This window comes from Lissotriton helveticus, chromosome 3_1, assembly GCF_964261635.1.
Source record: "Lissotriton helveticus chromosome 3_1, aLisHel1.1, whole genome shotgun sequence".
Taxonomy (NCBI): Eukaryota; Metazoa; Chordata; class Amphibia; order Caudata; family Salamandridae; genus Lissotriton; species Lissotriton helveticus.
The window spans coordinates 2039582282-2039602128 of record NC_136061.1 but is presented as its reverse complement, the minus strand read 5'-3'; the positions used below and the strand labels follow the sequence as shown (position 1 = coordinate 2039602128).

The window sequence follows — 19847 nt, the reverse complement described above, 5'->3', positions numbered from 1 at the left end:
ATGTGCAGCAGTTTATTTTTTGTCCCACATGGCATGTTCAACACACCATGAACATTCTTGAACCTGTAGGCACCATTTGTATATATTCTTATCAAGACAGTGACTTAAATATCTATATATTTAAGACTTGGAGGGAGTTAACTGATCTTTAGTATCAATATAAAATGGTGAATGACCTCCTGGTACTCAGAGGCCAAGTGGAGATAAGATGTGAGTAAGGAGATTTGTTTGCAAGTTCAAAATCAGCCACCATAATAAATTAGATACAGCTACAAAGTCAGTGCGCAGCATGTGAATCCAGAGAAGATTTACGCTGCAAAACAAAATGGTTACTTACTAGTAGGAGTAGTTTTGCACCCTGAAGAATTTTCTGAATTGTGTATGTAAGCATTTATTTGAATTATATGTATGTATCAAGAAATGTCTATTACATTGTATAAATGTGTATAATAATTATGTTTATAAATATATAGATATTCGTTAGGTCTTCTTAACAAATGGACATATTCCCTATGGTTATATTATTCTATATTTAACTTGTATACAGGCCACTGAATAAATGAGCACATTTGTATCCTAACTATTTATCTACAATTACTTCACCATTGAATTATTAAAAGGAAAAAATATATATAATAACTTTAAGTACTGCAACACCTTTAAGTCTGTGTTTATTAAATTCAACTTAAATCTAGATATATTACCTTCCTTAAACATATATACCTTTCATGTACTTATCTATCTTTATATGTATTACTTTACTCCTAATTCAGCCTCTCCAATGCACTAGCCTATATCTCACCCTATACATCTCTCAATATATCATCTATCACCACTCTCTACTATCTCCAATGCACTACCCTATTTCTCACCCTATACCTCTCTTAATATAGCCTCTAACTCCATTCTCTGACTCCTCTCAAATATCAATTTACTACTATGATCCCCAAAATAACCCTTTCTAGACTCTTCCCTCCTCTACACCTCCTTGCATAATCTCAAACCTCTTTTACTATACAGATCTCACAAACAAGCCTTACTAAACCCTTCCCTCATGTATCCCTCCCAGACTTATCCAATACCATAGCTTTCTCCCTATTCAGATTATAGAGCTGCCCCCTGCCATCTCTACTTTACTCTTCCCAGACCTCCTCCCAATGCTATGATAACATAATAAACACTTTATAGACCCTTCCCTCTTCAATCCCTCCACTATCCCTTCAACCCAACTAACAAACTCACATTTCCACAGCTCAAATACAATTTTTCCCTATACTAATTCACCACTAATCCTTTTGGGGTTCCAGAGTAGCTTGCTTCAACGCCTCATCAGGGGTAGTGAGCTCTATATAAATGCAATTATACATACAATTTAGTGATGCGGGGGATGATGCCGAGGGTGAACTCACGTGTAGAAATGTCTAGGAGCACATGCAGTAGGAGAGGGGTGGGAGTGTATTTATTTACTTAGAGGGACATATGATATTTTAAGGAAGATGGGAACGTAGGAGTGGCGAGTGGCGAATGCAGATATTGAGAGAGGTGAGGGCAGTAGATCAGATGTAGGGGGAAAAGACCTTTTAAGGCATGGGCAAAGTGTGCTCTGGTCCAGGTCCACAGCCTTTCAGGGAGGGCTCTGTTTTGCAAAGGGACTTGCCCTGATGACGTTGATTAATTCTTAAACCGATAGCTTTAAATCGCATTTTCCTTTAATTTATTTTGAATGTGGGTTTGTGTGGGAGTCTGTTACAGACATGTTGCAGTGATGGAGCGAGATAGAAAACAAAATTTTGTTTAAACTCGCAAAGTCACATTTCCATAACATGAATAAAATTATTAATGATTTGTGATATGTCGTGCTAATACAACTTAGATTAAACTTTACACGTGGGGGGACTAACATGTGTGCTCATAAACGTGCATAAATGTTGCATCTTTTTGTTAGTGCAAAATAATAAAATAATTTATTGTTTTCGTTTTTGTCATTACTAACTGCTGCAAACTTAAAATAAGCATGTGCTTGTTTTGCTTTTCCTTGTCTGTGTGATGTCATTTCTACTATTCTAGGTGCATATGGGTCTCATAGAAAAACGGAGACTGGTAAATATAAACGCTGCTTTATTTGTTTGCAATGGCTAGGTAACATTTTGATTAATCGGGTGGGTTAATTAATTAGTAAACCATGGGGTGGATACAGAATCTACATTATTTCTTACATTAATACTTTTCTTGTGTTTGTTTTATACTAGAAAACATAAGTTGCCTGCTTTTGGGCCTAGTCATTTGATCTGCAGAAAAAGAGCTGACTTAGAATTCTGCAGAAAATCACGAGACGTCCATTCTGAATTAAAACGATTATTGAAGCTGCATTCACAAAGCAAAAACTGATGAGCTGACATCATTCTGTCGGACATGGCCAAGGTCGAAAGTGAACATTTTGTCAGTCCTTAACTTGGCATCCGCGGAAATTGTACTGAAAGACTATGGAAGCTGCGAGGATGACTTAATACATAGTTGCAATCGCAGGAAGCTTCTGGCTTCACGTGGAAGAGACAATGGTCTTTGTAAGACATAATTTTGTGGAACTTTTTTGAGAATCTGGTGACATGTCACTTGTCACTCTCAGCCAATGGGACGTTGAGGATTTCTGAAAACTTTCCTTTGCTAGTTTAGTTAGCGTAGAAAGGTATAAAAAGTCATGCCCTTAGGGTTGGGCTGGCTGCTGCTTTCTGACTTTCCGATGAGGGTGATGTGCTGCTGGACTTTGCGTGGAGCACGTAAGAATCCTCAAAGAATTTTACTTTAATTTCTATCTATTTAGCTTATTTAGGGACTTAGGTTTTAGAAATGCTAAACTTTAAATATTCATTTTAACTTTGATTCATTTGCTTAAATTATGTCTTTCCATAATTCTTTACAATCATGCTTGCTTTATTGCTAATAAAATTCAATTATAAAACATTCAATTTACTTACCATAATTTAGAAAATAAAATCTTACTTTTGACAAACAAGCTGGTCTTGGTTATTCAGAAGTGTAGGTTACCATTAGCTAGATCATGTCGCCTATGGTGGTCGTTTAAATGGTTGGGTTTTATTCTAGTGACAATATTCTCTCTGCAAGTGTATAAATATGTATATAGTTTATAGATAATGTATATATAGATTTATTCTGACCACCTGATTCAGTAGGCCCAAAATATATCTGGTTCATAAATGGGTCCATATTTAGTATAGAAATTTGTTTATAGATTATGAAGTTGGGTAGCGTTGTTTATGATATATTTTCTATAGCCCGCTGGATCAATTCTCTGGTAGCAGAAATTGATGGTTGCTAAGAGGTAACCAAGGTAATATGTTGGTTGCTAAGGATTACGTCATGGTATAGAAATAGGATCGATGTTTTAACACTTGTTAAGTTCGTTTTTCGTGCTATCTGTAAACTATACCGGTATAGATTGTGTGACGAGAAATTAGTCACGCAAGCCATCTGTTCAGTTTGTAGTGATATCGCCGAGTATCACAAGAGGTATCGCCGTGTACCATAGTGTTGTCGCCGAGCAGCATAGTTTTAGGGCTAGGTCTGAATCTTGTATAGTGAGGGTTTTCTAAGAAATTAAAGCAGCATGAGAATAGGGACAAAGCGCCTTCCATAAAACTCACTGTGATGAGAGTATTAGTTATATCCGAGCTTGAGTGAAGGGTAAAATTAACGTCGGTGCATGATTATCTATAATCAGGTTAGAGTCCTGTACGGGTACATGTTTCATATCTATAAACTGGTGAGAGTCCTGTACGGATAACGTCGTTATTTTGCTAACGGTGCATGAATTCTATAAACAGGTGAGAGTCCTGTACGGATTTCATGTGTGTTTGAAATTAGGGAATTTTCAGTGTAAAAGTGCGAGTTTGAATTGTATTTTATGTTCAAGTGGAACTCTTAGAACTTTCACTTCGCGGTGGGTTCAGAGCAAAGCGAGTTCATAATTATACGCGTTAGAAGGGTGGGGTAAGGTTACTCTACTGACAATTGAATATTATCCTTAGTGTGAATAGCGCCGTCTATTCCGAAGTGTGGATACTTGAATGTATGTAAACTATCCTAAATAGTGAAACGAACAGATGTTGTCTTCATAGTCATTGTTAAGAATTAATTTACACTGAAAAGTGTTCTTAAAATGGCGCTGTGAAAAGATTTTGTGAAGGAGGGGTAAGCGCCAGGAGTGAGAAGCGAGAAACCGCAGCTGCTGTGTACGTCACAGAGCCGCGCTGGGATTGGGTGACCTACGTCACAAGCTGTATTCTGATTGGCTCTTGAGTCTCTGACGGCCTGTGAGCTGATTGGTCGTTCGGAAAAACTCCAAATTTATTGGTTGAGCAGGAAACTGACGTAACTCAACTGCCATTGGCTTGTTGGTGTGTTTCGCGCACGGATTGGTTGTTTTGCGGAACATCCCGAAAATATTTTACGAACGATTTTGTGAATTAAATTTAACTTTTAAAAATGAGTTATCATTTTAAACATATTGAGAAAAAGACAACATTATTTCAGAAATTTAAGAATTTATTTTCACCTGACAAGAAAATCGAAACACGAGGTGGTAAACTACTTCATAAGTATAAAACACCTGCAGCGTACATGGAAGGTGAATACGGATATCATACTGTCTTATGGTTCGACAGTTGGAAACGCTATACTAAAAACGACGGTGTTTTAGCTTGGCCTGATGATGGTTCATTTAATGTAAGGGTTTTAAGAAATTTACGAGAGAAAATGAATGCTCTTGTTCCAAAACCGAGACCAACTCAATTTGAAGCTTTAGTTGAGTGGGAAGACGAGATGTATCAGTTACAAAGAGAAGCTAGTGGAATTAAAAGACCTTCTAAAAATCCATCATGGAAAAGAGAAACTCATGAAGATAGATTGCGAATGTGGAGACAGGGAAACATGAGTGAAGGATTGTATTTAATTCATGAAATGGTAATGGGTTCTCCTACAGGGAAATCTATGGAAAGTGAATCTGAGGATGCAGTTATGGAAGAAATATATACAACTGCTAGAAAGAAACAGCCTAATCAGCCCTTGAGACCTCCCAGATCATGGTCTACTCCGGTGGTTTCTACTGAAACTTCACCGAGTGCACCTCCAATTAGTGAAGCTCCTAAACTTTATCCAAATAATTGTGAAATCACTGAAACTCCTAGAAGATCAGAATTCGAGAATGCTCGAAATGAAGGTAGACATTTTACAATGACTCCAAGAGCAAGGGAACCTCCAAAAGATTATGCTAGAGAGACAAGAAATGTTGAGGATGTTGATTATAATGAATATTTAAGATCAAAAGAAGAATTAATTAAAAGAATGACAAAAGGCATGGAAGCTGTCACTGTTCCAGTAACAATAGGTCCTGTTCAGCCTGTATTTGATCAAAGAGATACAAACAAAAATGGATTAACTATTCCTTTAAATACAGAAATTCAAAAGCCTACTGAAAAATTTTATTCAGACTTGACTGAATTAAACACTTCTAAATCGAGAATGCCTGATTTAACCTTTAATGAGGATTTATCTCCAAAAACACCAATGGGTGCTATGTCAGATGTAGGAAGTCCTGAAGTCAGGGTAACCACACCAAAACTTGATGTGGCCAAATTAAAAGCTAATATTGAAGAATTAATAATTGGAACCATTGGTCCAGATAGTTTAAATTACTATCGGGATGATGAACTACTATTCATTTGCAAAAGTATACAATGGAAAACGAAAAATAAATATGATCAATTAGAAGATCTAGCTGCAGAACTTGAAATCGATGTAAGTAAACAAAAGAATTTTGCAAAACATTACAGATTAGATTTTTCAGAAAGTGACATTGAGAGTTTGAACTCAATGGGAAGAATAGTTCACATTAAAGATTTGATTGTCTATATCAAAAAGCTAGGAGAACTGAACAAATGGAGAGTGAAATGGACCAAAAGGAAGGAAGATGAAAGATTGGAAAAATTGTCAAAACAATTTCCAATGAGAGAAGTTGCAGGTGGAGGATATGTTCATGTCCCATGGTCGAGACAAGACATTCTGTTATTCACAAATGACTTTCCAAAATTAAGAGAGAAACCAGTTGAGTGGTACAGGCAAGTCGATAGATTTATCAAAGTGTCAAAAGTTCTGTGGATTGATTTAGATGGATTTTTTGATATTGTCGTTCCATCTGACCTTTGGACAGAATGCAAAATATCGATTAGTTGGCCAAAAACAGAACCTGAACGAATCAAAGAAACAGGTGCCCCAAATCCACTTGTAATGGATTTTTATGAGAAAGTAATTGTTTGGATGAAAAACAAAATTCCACCCAAAGAAGTTGATTGGGTTAAAATAGAAAGAACAGAACAAGAAACAAAAGAATCAGTTCATTCTTTTTATGAAAGACTATTGTTAATCTTTAAACAATACAGTGGTTATGAAAAATTGGATGAAAAAGACATGAGTCATTTTATCTATAGATTTGTATATGGACTAAAACCTGAAATTGGAGAAATGATCAGAACTAGTATTGTCGGATGGCAAGCACTATCTGTAGATGATATTCTAAGAAAAGCAAAATATTGTAGCGATGAATTAGAAGTAAAACAGAAGAAGCTGAAGGAGAAAGCCATGTGGGCTCAGGTAAAGGTGGCTGAGCAACAGATTGCCAGCATGGGAAATAAGAACACTAATTTTGTTCAAACTGGAAATACAAACCAGATACAAGGAAAGTTTAAAGGTAATAATTTCCCAAAGAAATTTAGCCCAAAGATAGAAGAACTGAAACAAAGATTACCTTGTTTTAATTGTGGCGAAATTGGACATTGGAGGGACGAGTGTCCTCATCCTCCTAAAAACTTAAAGAATCCCTTATTGAATCCACAGATGCAGAATGGTGTTAACCTGCAGCAACAGCTACAGATGCAACAGGGGTTAAATGAATTTAATATACAGCGACAGATACAACAACAGCAACAACAACAGGTGAATAATCGTCAAGACCAGTTGCCACAACCACCTTTTCCGAATTGTGGGGGAGTTCAAAAATATAATCCAAACGTGGGATTTCAGGGATGTGAACAGGTAATAAAACCACAAAAACAGCAAAAGCAACAAAGGGTTCAAATGCAAAATGCTTCACAACAATTTTTATTAACAGAAAGTCAAGACAGTGATTCTGATGATTATTGCTGACGGTGCCCGAGAGAGGAGGAAGAGTGTGTTGTTGGAGCCACTCTTGAGGTTGACCAGTCTGGTCCTTATGTAAACGGGAAAGTTAATGATGTAGACATCACTTTTCTAGTGGACACTGGTGCTACCCGTTCTACTGTTAGATCAGTGGAAATTGAAAACCTACCTCTCTCTGGGGATACCATCCAAGTTGTGGGAGTAAGTAATCAGCAAATTAAAACAGACTTAACTGATCCAGTACCAGTTGAAATTGGAAATTACAGAGACAAACACAGATTTGTGGTTTGTAATAGTAGTCCAGTAAATCTATTAGGCAGAGACATACTATGTAAAATGAATTGCAGAATATATTGTTCTCCTGAAGGAGTTGAGTTACAAACAATGGAGGAAGATGGTTTGTACAGAATGACAATGATGATGATGGAAGCAGAAGAAACAAAATTGTTTCCTGCATTTGAAGAAAAGGATTTACCTGAAGAGCTAAAGGAAACAGTGAAATCTGAAATATGGGATTTTACTGGGAATGAGATGGGTCTGATGAAAAACGTAGATCCTGTAAAAATTGCATTAAAACAGGGAATAGAATTTCCAAACACTCCACAGTATAAAATGAAAACAGAGACAATTGAAGGTATTACACCTATAATTGAAAAATTAATCAAGCAAGGTGTATTAAAGGAAATGAAAAGTAGCTCTTGTAATTCACCAATTATGGGAGTTAAAAAGTCTAACGGAACATTTAGAATCGTACAAGATTTGAGAAAGGTTAATCAAATTGTCATTCCATGTTGTCCTGTAGTTCCAAATCCAGCAGTAATTCTATTTCAGATTCCACATGATGCTGAATGGTATACAGTCATCGACCTTTGCAATGCATTCTTTACTGTTCCATTACACCCAGACAGTTATGAAATCTTTGCTTTCAGATTCCAAGGTAAGACCCTTGGATGGACAAGAATCCCTCAGGGCTATACTGAAAGTCCTTCAATCTTTAATGAATTGTTAAAAAGATCATTAGAAGATTTAGACTTACCAGGTAGGTCTACATTGGTGCAATATATTGACGATTTGTTAATAGCTGCAAAGACAAGAGAAAATTGTGTAACAGACACAATAATTCTGTTAAATCGCCTTGCAGAAGAAGGACATAAAGTGTCCCCAGCAAAACTACAGTTTTGCAAACAAGAAGTAAAATATCTTGGTCACAGAATTGCAAAAGGAAAAAGACAAGTAACAATAGAGAGAATAAAAATGATTCAAGCAATGTTACCGCCAAGAACACAAAGACAGGTCAGAATGTTCCTGGGAATGGTAGGTTACTGTCGACAATGGATAAGTGGATTTTCAGTAATTGCAAAACCATTACAAAGACTGACCAAATCAGATGTAAAAAATCCAATTATTCTCAATGACGCTGAGATGGAATCTTTTGAGAACCTGAAAAAGAGCTTATGTCAAGCTCCCGCTTTGGGTATGCCAAATTATGAAAAAGATTTTGAACTGTATTGCAGTGAGAGAGAAGGATGTGCATTATCTGTATTAATACAGAGACATGGAAATTTAAAGAAACCTATTGCATACTTCTCTGCAGTTCTTGATCCAATTGCAAAAGCATTACCAGGTTGTTTAAAAGCAGTTGCAGCTACAAGTATCAGCCTTGAACAAAGTGAAGGAATCATAATAGGATTTCCTGTAAAAGTTTTTGTGCCTCATTCAGTTGAAATATTACTGACAAGAGGTAAGACTCAACATTTAACAAGTAGCAGATTGACAAAGTATGAGAAAATCATACTGGGAGCAGATAATGTTTCGATTTCAAGATGTTTGAATCTGAATCCTTCTACATTACTGCCTGATTCCGAAATTGTTGATGACATTGAGACAGAACATGAATGTTTAGATGTCATGGAATTCTGCACTAAACCAAGAAAAGATATCAAAGACAGACCCTTGTCTGAATCGGATTTTGTCTACTTTGTAGATGGCTCATGCTTAAGATCCGAAGGAGGTGTCTTGAAAGCTTCTTACTCAGTTTGTACAGTTGTAGATGTTGAAGAAGCATCATGTCTTGAAGGAGTTCGTTCAGCACAAGTGGCTGAATTGATTGCTTTAATTCGTGCATGCGAAATATCAAAAGATATTAGGGTTACCATCATTACTGATAGTCAGTATGGATACGGAGTTGTGCATGATTATGGACAACTCTGGTCACAGAGAGGATACATGACATCAACAGGATCACCAATTAAAAATGCCGTTTTCATTAGAAGATTAATTGAAGCAATACAATTGCCAAAAGAAATTGCCATAGTCAAATGTGCAGCGCACACTAGAGGAACTGATTATATTTCCAAGGGAAATGCCTTCGCAGACGAAACGGCAAAGTACTGCGCAAGAAAAAATTATTCATACAATCGGGAGAGAAGTAAAGAAACTGATTCAAATTCATTAATGCTAACAACTGTTGTAGAAACATGGCATGAGATTAGAGATTTACAAAACGAAACAGATGATGAAGAAAAAGACCTATGGTTAAGATCAGATTGTAGACCACGTGAAGAAGATGGAGTGTGGGTTTACAAAGATGGCAGAATAGTCTTACCAAATTGCTTGATTGCTGACATGGCCAGATTATATCATGGCCCTGCACATTTAGGAAGAGATTCTATGGTCAGACTTTTTAGAGAAACTTGGTTCAATACCAAATTTAGAACCATTGCAGAATCTTTTTGTCAAAGGTGTTTATCATGCCAACAAATGAATCCAAACAGAAAATCAGTGGTGGGGACAGGAATAATTGGTCGAGAGGGTGGTCCCTTTACCAGGTTACAAATAGATTTCATTGAAATGCCCTTACACAACTGTTTGAAATATGTACTTGTAATTGTATGCTTATTCTCAAGATGGGTAGAAGCTTTCCCTACACGACATTGTGATTCAATTACAGTAGCAAAACTAATGCTCAGAGAAATCATCCCAAGGTACGGTTTTCCAGTCACTATTGAGAGTGATGGAGGAAGCCATTTTGACAACAAACTGTTGAAGTTAATTTGTGAAGCTTTGAGCATTGAGCAGAAAATACACTGTGCATACAGACCAGAGGCATCAGGTGTAGTTGAACAAATAAATGGAACTATCAAAAACAGAATTGGAAAAATGTGTCTTGAGACAGGTGTTAAGTGGACTGATGCTCTTCCACTTGTTTTGATGTCATTAAGAAGTACACCAGATAAAAAGACAGGTCTGAGTCCTCATGAAATTATAATGGGAAGAGTTATGAGACAAGCTTTTGTACCTGTAGGTAAACTGTTGAGCATAAATGACAGTGCAATTTTGGATTACTGTAAAAGGTTATCTGATATGGTAACTTCTGTGTCTAATCAGGTGGGAACTGAAGCTCAATCAAATGACAAAGTTTTGACACATGATCTGAGACCTGGAGACTGGGTCAGAACGAAAGTACATCGGAGAAGGAATTGTCTATCTCCTAGATGGCAGAAACCTAGGCAGATAATCTTGATCACTACTAATGCTGTAAAGTGCAGAGGATTGAAACGCTGGATTCATCCAAGTCATACTATTCCAGTACCAACTCCTGAGAGTTCTGATGTTGAAAGTGATACTACAGATGATTCAGATTCTGAAGCAGAAGACAGAACAGAAGGTGAAGTAATTCCAGATTCTGAAGATCGACAAGAAAGTCGACATCTGGAAACTGTGCCGGTGAATGGAAATTTGACAAGAAAAGACTTAGAAATAATTGAAATAGATTCAGAAGGAGAAGAGAATCTGTTAAAAGGAAAGATAACTGAGGATTCGGTTGTCTCTATTGAAGACAAAGAAGCTGAACCAAAGGAAGTTTCAGACCAGGAGAGTATCGAAAGGCAGAGAACAAGCTCTGAAGTAAGGAACAAAAATCCGAAATCTGGGAAGCTAGAGGTAATTGAGGAAGAGGAGGAGAACGAATTACCGAGTACCAGTGATGGAAGACAAAGTGAAGTTCCTGAAGGAGTGAAATTGCCGAATAGAGAAGTTCCTGAGTCAATTGAAATTTCAGACTACGAAACTGAAGAAAGTGACGTGGAGGGTGGAAGTGAAAACGGAAAGAAAAGGACTTGGAAGTCAGAATCAAATAATTCTGAACCAAAGAAGAAATACGTGAGAAAAGCAGACTACTGGCCTGGTGGAAGATTGAGAGTAAGATTGATCAAAAAGCCAATAGAACAAGTTGAAGAAATCAGTAGTCAAAAGAGTCCAGGAAAAGAAATTGGAGTTGGAAGAAAAATTGAAGTAATATCGAGAAAAGGGAAGAGAATAATTAGACCAAACCAGAAATACAAGTCTCCTGAGTGGACTTACTTGGTAATTCCACCTGTTATAGACATATATGATAGTAGTGAAGAAGAAAACGAAATCCAAGAAATTAGTGACAATGATTGAAGTACAGAATTATTGAATTGGCAAAAGGCTGAAGAAATCTTGTTAGTTGACACAAGGTCGAAGAAAAACTGTTTAGTTGAAGAAAACTTATGTATGACATAAGGTCGAAGAAATCTTGTTTAGGGTTATAAAAGAAAAATATATTTTAAAAGGGGGTGTATATATAAATTTTAAAATTTATTTTTATTTTTGAGGCTAAAACTAACCTAAAAATGCCTTACGTTAAGGAGAGCACTTCAAAATGTTCTGTTTTTAAAAGATGCTGTAAGATGACTCTGGTATGTCTGCTCATTTTAGTTCTGCTCTGGTTAGTACTAGCTGTGATTATCCCTTTAGAAATGAATAGAGAATTACACAAAGTTAACATAACAAGCAAAGCTCTGGTTAGCCATAGTGCATCTGCAAAAGTTATTGATCATCAGCCTAACATTCATCAAGATAAATCAATAGGTGATTTTTCAAGCAATACATTCACAAAGCTTTTGAGTGAATATGTCAAGGTAATGGATGCTAAAGACTGTTATGTCTGTGTTAAGTTACCTGCTTCTGTTTCTGAGGGAGTAACTTATAATATGCTTCCTCTCACTTATGCTGTAACATGTAGTGTATTAACTAGTTTATTTTATCAAACTGGTCGTTTAGAATATTACTATTCAAATTATGATGAGATTTTTGCTAATGTTAAGATTGATAATGCTTTAAATAAGCATAAGAAAGCAAAACAAATGAGAGAATATTTCCTTGTTACTAACGAACTCACTTACGAGTATGCTTACAAGAATAATTTAACATGTAAATTAAGTGCTGAAGGAAAGAAATTTTTGAATATGGTTGAGGAGAGAAGAGCAATTTATAAGAGAAATGAATTAGTCAAGCAGACTAAGTCATCCTTCTGGCAAAAAGAGGATGAGAAATTAAATGGCAAAATGCTTGAAAATATTGCAATTCACATAGACAAACCTGTTAGTGGAAAGCTTTGCATTAGAAGAGATAATACACTTTTTGATAATTATTTTGTAGGTGCAAGTAACTGTGAAGATACTTATCAGATTATGGGAGGTTGGGGATTTAAAGGTGGAAAAGATCCTATCTTCCCTGGAATTTATTTTGTTTGTGGCGACAAAGCCTACTACAATCTTCCAGACCATTGGTATGGAACTTGTTATGTGGGAATTGTTTTTCCTAAAGTGTTTCATGTTGACAGAGATTCAGAAGGATTGTTTAAAATTCATAATTATGTAAATAGAGCTAAAAGAGAAACTTTTACCGAAGTTCTGGGAGATATTTTTCAAGCTGTAATACCTTTTGTTGGTATAACCCTAAATGCAGGGAGAATCAGAAAATTGTCCACTATAGTTGATAGATTATCAACTGACACTGCTGATGGGTTTCAATTAGTGAATGTTGAAGTTATTGCAATTAGATCCATGGTAATTCAAGATCGTCTTGCTTTAGACATACTCCTAGCAAAAGAGGGAGGAGTCTGTGGCATTTTACATGTCCAACATTGCTGTACATATATTCCTGATGAAAGTAAGAATATTGAAATGTATATTAAGAATATTACACAAATGCATTCAGAAATAATTCCTTTAGAAGAAGAAGATTTTACAGGGAAACTTTCAAAAAGGTTTCAAGCAATTAAAAACTGGTTTCATAATATTGGAAGTTCAATTCTTGGCAAGATTTTGGCACCTTTGATTATAATAGTATTCATTTTTATTTTGACTAAAGTAGGTTGTTTGTTACATAAAAGAAAGAAACAGTTGAAGGAAAAGAAGAGAATCTATAAACTCAGAAAAGAAGAAGAAAGGGAGATCGAGTTACAGGAGTTACATAGAGAGCGTCATGTTAATTGCAAAGATTATGCTGAAACAGATTTTTAGGTTTACTAATACAAATGAATTTGAATCGATTTCTTATGAATTTAATTTACCAAAATTTTGAGTGCTGGTGTGGTGATTTGTTAATCACCAGATGAGGGAGTTGATGGAGCGAGATAGAAAACAAAATTTTGTTTAAACTCGCAAAGTCACATTTCCATAACATGAATAAAATTAATAATGATTTGTGATATGTCGTGCTAATACAACTTAGATTAAACTTTACACGTGGGGGGACTAACATGTGTGCTCATAAACGTGCATAAATGTTGCATCTTTTTGTTAGTGCAAAATAATAAAATAATTTATTGTTTTCGTTTTTGTCATTACTAACTGCTGCAAACTTAAAATAAGCATGTGCTTGTTTTGCTTTTCCTTGTCTCTGTGATGTCATTTCTACTATTCTAGGTGCATATGGGTCTCATAGAAAAACGGAGACTGGTAAATATAAACGCTGCTTTATTTGTTTGCAATGGCTAGGTAACATTTTGATTAATCGGGTGGGTTAATTAATTAGTAAACCATGGGGTGGATACAGAATCTACATTATTTCTTACATTAATACTTTTCTTGTGTTTGTTTTATACTAGAAAACATAAGTTGCCTGCTTTTGGGCCTAGTCATTTGATCCGCAGAAAAAGAGCTGACTTAGAATTCTGCAGAAAATCACGAGACGTCCATTCTGAATTAAAACGATTATTGAAGCTGCATTCACAAAGCAAAAACTGATGAGCTGACATCATTCTGTCGGACATGGCCAAGGTCGAAAGTGAACATTTTGTCAGTCCTTAACTTGGCATCCGCGGAAATTGTACTGAAAGACTATGGAAGCTGCGAGGATGACTTAATACATAGTTGCAATCGCAGGAAGCTTCTGGCTTCACGTGGAAGAGACAATGGTCTTTGTAAGACATAATTTTGTGGAACTTTTTTGAGAATCTGGTGACATGTCACTTGTCACTCTCAGCCAATGGGACGTTGAGGATTTCTGAAAACTTTCCTTTGCTAGTTTAGTTAGCGTAGAAAGGTATAAAAAGTCATGCCCTTAGGGTTGGGCTGGCTGCTGCTTTCTGACTTTCCGATGAGGGTGATGTGCTGCTGGACTTTGCGTGGAGCACGTAAGAATCCTCAAAGAATTTTACTTTAATTTCTATCTATTTAGCTTATTTAGGGACTTAGGTTTTAGAAATGCTAAACTTTAAATATTCATTTTAACTTTGATTCATTTGCTTAAATTATGTCTTTCCATAATTCTTTACAATCATGCTTGCTTTATTGCTAATAAAATTCAATTATAAAACATTCAATTTACTTACCATAATTTAGAAAATAAAATCTTACTTTTGACAAACAAGCTGGTCTTGGTTATTCAGAAGTGTAGGTTACCATTAGCTAGATCATGTCGCCTATGGTGGTCGTTTAAATGGTTGGGTTTTATTCTAGTGACAATATTCTCTCTGCAAGTGTATAAATATGTATATAGTTTATAGATAATGTATATATAGATTTATTCTGACCACCTGATTCAGTAGGCCCAAAATATATCTGGTTCATAAATGGGTCCATATTTAGTATAGAAATTTGTTTATAGATTATGAAGTTGGGTAGCGTTGTTTATGATATATTTTCTATAGCCCGCTGGATCAGCAGACAATTCTTTTATTTATGTTTCAGGTAAAATCCATAAAAAAGTTTCTTTTAGATCAAAACGGGACCTCACATATGAGAAATGAGAAAGTGTTACAGAGATTATTTACAGTATTAGAAAGCACCTGATGAGTTACAAATAAAAAGCACATATCACTGACCCTGAATATTAGATGTAAACACTTTTAGAATTTGGACGACCGTGTCTGTTCACACTCAGCGATCTGGCCAAAGAGGGTATGAAAAAGCTGAAACTGAATCATAAATTTAAAGCTGTTCCGCCCAGGGGCCTCCAAATAATTTGACCCTAGGCCCCCGAAATCCTCACGATGTCCCAGATGGGAGGAATAAATCACAGGACAAAATGTCAAAGGGGGCTTTTTGGAGATGACAGGCTCGAAATGAGGTAAGCATGCCACAAAGGCAGATGAACAATACATTAGAGTTCTTTGCCATAGTAAGCTTGTACGATCCCGAAGTGGAGTTTGATCGAGTCAAAATGATTACAACAAACACTGAATATATGCACATGACATGCCCATACTTACCTTAACTGGTGTGGTACCACATAACACTTCAACCTGCTCGAATGGGGGATTGTGGGCGGGGAATAGCCATACTCTCAATGTGATCAATCAATCAATTTAACTTTGTTTTGTCATATTAAAATAGACCGCAAAGAACAATGCGATCATAAACAATGAAACACAATAAGACAATAAACATTCATCTAAAATTCTTGGATAAAATAAAAATAAACGCCAAAATAGATGCAAAACACAACCTCAAAGTACAGTGCATAAGATATCGTCATTTAAAGAGCTTGTCTGGGGGCTTCTTTAACAAATGAACAGGACACAACAAAAATGATCGTGAATGACTTATTGCAACTCGTGATGTGATTATGGTCGAAGCAAATTATATTTCATCTTTGTATTAAGTTTGCTATTAATACAGTTCCTCGCAATGCTCACAGAAAAACTAAACATCAGAAATGACATATTAATATGCATATGTAGTGCCAAAATATACAGGAAAAACGCACATTACATGGAGCGCTACCCAAGCAACTTCCTCGCCTCTAGCATCAGATAAAAAAAGGTATATGTGGTAAATGTGATCTCCTCTGAGCCGACAGATTATAAAATGTTATCTTCTTCTTGATTAAGTACTGTTTGCAATGGCGGAAATCGTACCCAATCAATAACGGCTTTAATACCGCGGACTTTTAAAGAGTACAAAAAAAGTGCATAAAAACATTACATGTAAAGTGCTCTTGCTGATTTCTGATCGCATGGGCAGGGTGACAGGACTTGCGACCAATTATTACACCAAGGAAAGGTCACTAATCCATGAAGAGGCTCAATCAAAATCTAAGAAGGATAAAGTGCTTGTAATCAGATACATCATCCCGACAAAGTGTCTGGATGTTCCTCGATGGTTTAAGTTGCACATATGAAGCGACAGTAGGAAGTTCCGATACAACTCCCCCACAACTCTCCTTCCCAGCACATGGCCCTGAGTGTTTTTATCTATCATCAGCAAAGATGGTAAATGGTCTTCAGACAGGTCTCGCTTACCCAAAGCCATGGCTGTGCCCCTAATAGCCCTCATCCAGGGATCTCAAGACATTGGGACAGGGTCAATCCTCAATTATCATTCTATTAAAGGGGAGGGTCTCGTTGACCTAGACCCTATGCCATAACATCATTGGTCAGGTTCATAGGACATCCTCAATAAGTTGAAGCCCTAATTTCCTTTTAGAGATAAAGGAGACAGTGGACGGTTGGACAGTGTGTGAATGTATCTTCTGTGACCTGTAGGGGGATGCATGCCACCTGTATAGCCTAGATCCCTGCCCCCTAAGTTGCTATGCCAACACATTTTGCATGATAGATGGCCAGCATATGGGTAAGTGATATTTTGCCTAATTTGGTAGCAAAGTAAAAAAACACAATGAATGCTCCTTGCTAACTGGTTGTTGCTCGTTTCTAACTATGGTTCTCAAGATCCCCTGCAGTTGAACGTTACCCCTAGGTAGCTAACATTACCCACATGCTTGATAGGAGTGCCATGGAGCTTAAAGGTTGGCTTTGAGTCCTTCCAATATACAAAGAACATTGCAAAGGACTTTTTGATGTTTATCTTCATATCAGGCCCCTCCATAAAGGATGCACAGGTATCCAAGAGACACTGCAGTGCGATGGATGTGAGGCCCACGATTGTCAATGTATAACAAGGCTGGTATTGGACGCTTTACAATCTTGGGCATGTTGCTGCATCTTGAAAGTAGCTCCCTCTCCAGATGGTTGATATACAGGGAGAAAAAAGAAAGGCTCAGGAGACAGCCTTGCCTAACACCCTTAAGCACCGTAAACATCTCTGAGCACTCACCCCCACCCAAATCTTACATCAGCACTAGAATCACAACATATTTCTCTAATTGTATTCATAATGGATCTGTCAATTCCCTGGTCTTCCTTTATGCCCCATAATTTAGTATGGGAAACAGATCAAAGTCACTGGACAGGTTCATGAGACCCAAGTGCAGATTTCAATTGGCTATTTTCCTAGGAGCAGGCAGATAATCAAACATTGGCCTTCCATGAACATCAATCTCCTAAACCCATACTGGATGTCTGAGGGAGTGCCACTCTCCTCCACCCAGGCCTCGAGGCGGGACAGTAGAACATGACCCGGTACCTTCACGCCAAAGCCCATAAGAGAGATTGCGCAATAGCAGCTATGGTCGCCTCAATTCCCCTTTTTAAAATCAGAACAATTCATGAGTTAGACCATGACAGAATCTTAGTAGAAGAGCTGACAGCTCATAGAACGATGGTTACCAAGGGAGCCGACAGAGCTAGGTTGCTCTTGAAAAGTCAGGACCTCCTCTGGTTGAACCTTAAAATCTGGGACATAACCGAATCACTGCTCTGAGGCATCCAACTACTTTACTCCAAAGCATGGGCCAGAGTAAAACTAGACAACTCATCCATCCCTGAAAAGATCAAAATAGAGCAAGGACTTAAACAAGGGTGCGTTGTAGCCCCATTCCTTTTCAACTTACTAATGAGCGACTTGGACCCAGTGCTGGATGTAGTAGTAAGCGATGCACCAAAGCTAGTAAATTGCCCTATCACTTCCCAGCCCTACGCCAACAATGTCATCCTTTTAGGCCAAAAGGTAAGGGGGGTTACAAAGGCTGATCGATGTCTTAAACAAACATAGCACCACAGATGGCATGACAGTGAACTTTGAAAAGACCAACGTTGTGAACTTTGGGAAGAAAAGGAACAAACTTGAAACATGGCATTTAAACAAAAAACACTGTTCTAGAGCAAAGTGCTGTTGCTCTATTATTGTGAGAGAACCTCTTTCTCAAATTCTCAGGGTCTCAGTTACTCTTCACAGTTTCAAATATGTTCAGTTAAATTCAGATGCATCCTCCAGAGCTGGCTCGCCCCCCACCACCCCTAATGTTTTAACCTCCAATAGTTTGCTGGACGATGGTAGGGGAGTGCTGGAGTAGAAACAATTCTGTCCTGATATTTTCCTAGTGTAACTCGTTAGCTCATTAACTTCTAAAGATTAATAGTTGATTAGTCTCAAACCCGCTGTTCAGAGATCCATAATGCACAGCACAGTGCAGTACTATAGGAAGCAATCTATACTAGGGAGTGTACTTGGTTCTTAATATCCTCAATGTCCTTTATTCGACTGTCAGCCTCTTCTGATCTTCAGCAGGTGATACAGACAGGCAATATAGGCAGGCACGCCGTAATGTGGATGGTGGCAGGTGATGGGCAACGGAGAAATCTGTACCCATTTAAAATGACGGAGGATAGCAGTGTGACCTATTGGCAGAAAGGGCAGGAGTACAAGTATCGGCACGTGGGCAGGCAAAGTGCGGAACAGTGCACACCTTGGTGGCAAGCCGCGCCTGAATCTGGTCGGGCAGCACCTGCAACCAGGAACTCTCTCAAATCCAGTGGGGCCGAAGTCCGCTGCGCCCAGAGCTGCAGCCACAGCAACCTGCCGCCGGACACCCGGCCTTGCTGGAACCACTCTCCGTAGGTGTGAGGGTGATGGCAGAATATGCCTGACATGGCGGGCTCCTTGTTGCCTAGACGCCTGCTGCCCGTCATCTCACAACTCAATGGAGCCTGGGAGGGCTGAGCAGTGAACGGCGATGGATGAACAGCAAGGCACGTCGAGAGGTCGGCGTGAGGTTGGCGTTTTTAGAAGCTTTGACAGCTTCGGCAGCTCCTGCAGCTCGCGTGCATGTAGCTCCTCCTCCTAAACCGTGTGTCTTTCCAACCAACTGTGAAGGCTTCGGTTTGCACATCCAATAAATTACTAATTCCATTCTAAATACAATCAACAGGAGCGTGTTCCTCCTTCTGCAGCACAAAGAGATAATCCCTGATGCATACTCTCAATTCGATCTATATTTCTCTTTCATTAGAGTGTGCAATGTTTTAGGTGAAGTTCCCTATACATAACATATTTAGCATGTACACACTTTAATAAAGCATGTCTTTTTGCCAATACAGGGACATTTTATATTCATGACTAGTAACTGGTTCAAAAGAGTAGTGAGAGAGAGGCTTAATAACAAGAACACTTCAAAGGAGTTGACTTCTTTAACACAAACATTGA

At 37.6% G+C, this 19847-nt stretch overlaps 1 protein-coding gene across 2 annotated transcripts in view; it reads right to left on the bottom strand.

Moving 5' to 3' along the window:
- Positions 1-19847, bottom strand: part of AGBL1 (AGBL carboxypeptidase 1) — a 4192795-nt gene that overhangs the window by 3253123 nt on the left and 919825 nt on the right. The gene's annotated exons all lie outside the window — the stretch shown is intronic.